The sequence below is a fragment of the Mobula birostris genome, chromosome 6 (genome assembly GCF_030028105.1).
Source record: "Mobula birostris isolate sMobBir1 chromosome 6, sMobBir1.hap1, whole genome shotgun sequence".
Taxonomy (NCBI): domain Eukaryota; kingdom Metazoa; phylum Chordata; class Chondrichthyes; order Myliobatiformes; family Myliobatidae; genus Mobula; species Mobula birostris.
Window position 1 is genome coordinate 87291967 of NC_092375.1, and position 2610 is coordinate 87294576.

At 50.2% G+C, this 2610-nt stretch overlaps 1 pseudogene; it reads right to left on the bottom strand.

Moving 5' to 3' along the window:
* Positions 1–328: 328 nt before the first annotated feature.
* Positions 329–501, bottom strand: LOC140199919 (U2 spliceosomal RNA; annotated as a pseudogene).
* Positions 502–2610: the final 2109 nt, after the last annotated feature.

Consider the following 2610-nt stretch of genomic DNA (forward strand, 5'->3'; position numbering starts at 1 on the left):
TTTTTGTGTGTGTGGCTTGAATTTCCAGCACCTGCAGATTTCTTCGTGTTGTGAGATGAAGACAGCAGGAGGATCAGATGAAGCATTGAAAGTACTGAAAGGGACAGTACAGACGACTGCTTCTCGACAGGCAGAAACGCTTACACCACACCACACATGCCCTTCCTCCTTGAGCTGAAGCTATGCTGTAAACCAACAATGTTTTCACCCATGCAAGCCTATGTCTTCATTAAGAACAAACACAGCGTTTACAGAGGCCTGAAGAAAAGCCTGAGAGGCTTAATGTGTACAGAATCCTATTCTTTATTTGTTGTTGAATCTCCCCAAGGGGAGGTGCACCATTCCAGGAGGCACTGCAATACCTGGTCGATGCGCGGAGTGGATGGAGAAAGCCCCTATTCCATCTCCCTGTTCCAAAAATCAATTTAATATATGGTCCCCAGGTAGGGGACGTATCAGATATTAAACTGATAAGAACAGATTTTTTTAATTTCAAAATATACTTTATTCAAAAATAAAATCATATACAATAAACCATTCCATAACTTTCCATCCTTTCCATATGTTTCCATTATAGTCAGTACATTTCCATACTTATGACCACCCACGTGGCGCTCTGTTGTTTTACCTTACCACACCATTGTTGAGGGGTAAACTCCCCGCCCCCTGATCCCTCCCACTCCCGCCGGTGAAGAAACCTATACTGTGGTCCTTCCCCACCGGGCCCTTGCGGTGGCTGCACCAGGTTTCAGTGCGTCCCTCAGCATGTACTCCTGCAGCCGAGAGTGTGCCAGTCGGCAGCATTCTCCCACGGACATCTCCATGTGCTGGTAGATCATCAAGTTTCGGGCCGACCAAAGAGCGTCTTTCACCGAGTTGATGATCTGCCAGCAGCACCGGATGTTGGTCTCCGTGTGCGTCCCCGGGAACAGCCGGATCAGAGAGTCCTCTGCTACGCATCTACTGGGGATGAAACGTGGCACTAGCCTGTCCATCCTCCTCCACACCCTCTCTGCGAACTGGCAGTGTGCAAAGAGGTGGGTCACAGGCTCCTCCTCACTGCAGTCCTCCCATGGGCAGTGGGGTGCGGAGACGACGTTCCGGGCGTACAGGAGGGCTCTGACTGGGAGGGCCCCTCTCACCGCCAGCCAGGCGAGGTCTTGGTGCCCGTTGTTGAGATCTGGCAATGAGACATTTTGCCAGATGAACTGGACGGTCTGCTCAGGGAACCACCCCACTGTGTCCATCACGTCCTTCTCCTGCAGTGTCTGCAGGACATTACGTGCCGACCACTGCCTGATGGCCCTGTGGTCAAAGGCGTTCTCCTGGAAGAACTTTTCTACGTAGGACAGGTATGCCGGCAACGACCAGCTTACTGGGGCGTTGCGCGGGAGTGGAACCAGACCTATCCTTCGTGTCGAGGGCGACAGCTAGAAATTGGGCACATAGTGGTACTTGGTGCCCACATACCTGGGTTCACTACGCCCGATCTTAGCCAAAAGGCCGAGAAGCGGTACCCGCCACTGGTCGGACCTTTTCGGATGCCGCCAGTCTTCCCTCTGTAAGAGCGACTGTCTACAGGACACCTACTCATCCTGCTTCTCGTCAACTTTTGAAGTAGGTTTGGTGTTATCTCTGTCACTCTTTTGCATATGTTGTCTTTTTCTCCCTAGTAGCGAAACCTCTTTTGGAGTATAACTGATTTTGTAAAATAGCTGATATCTCACCAACCAAATGAGAGAGGCGGACCTTGTTTGCATGAATACTCCTCCTCTCATCTCAGCTGGGAACTCCCGTCTCTAGCGTCTTATGTCATTGCAAGCGTGACGACGTTTGCGGAAGGCGTCACCGGGGGAACGTAAGGCGCCAAACTGGATCGGTGTGGTTGTTCGGCGGGCCTGGCGGAGCAGGTGACTGGGGAGGGGTGTGGCTAGGACCAGCGGATGCAAGTGATGGCGCGGGAGTGAGAAGTAGGGGAGGGTTGTAAGTGGGGGAGTGAGGCCGTTTGATGAGGGTGGTTGAGTTGGTGGGGAGCCGTTTATGAATGGTAATACGTTTTTGAACTCTGACACAATACAAAAGAGCTTTAGAGAAATAATTATCAGGAACATAAGTTTATTGTTCGGCTTGAGTATAAGAGGGCATTATAAAAGGGGTGTTGGTCACGGCCTGCTGATTCTAATGTACTAGCGAGGTACAATGTATCAGTCAGTCCTCCAGTCTGGTTTGTATTACCTTGCCCTTCCAGTTTTGGGGCAGGTCAGTCCCATCATTGTCAATTGCATTAGTAACGATGACTCTCTTTTCTGGTGGTACACCACCTTGTGACTGTCCATTTCCCTCCATGGATGCTGCCTGACTCCCCGCCCCCCAACTCAGTTCCTCTGGCCCTTTGTGTGTTGCTTCAATCCCACAGAACCTTCAAAGACGCAACCATCAGGACAAACATTCTATTCTGACAAATAGTGGCCTTGCACTGTGATAAGGGAACTAGTTGTATGCAATTACTAGCTCCATTGTTATGGTCATATAACCTGAGCATTATGGTTGAACTTCACGTTAGCCCCATGCTAATCTTTTGTTAATATAGAAAAGTGCCATAGATGCTGG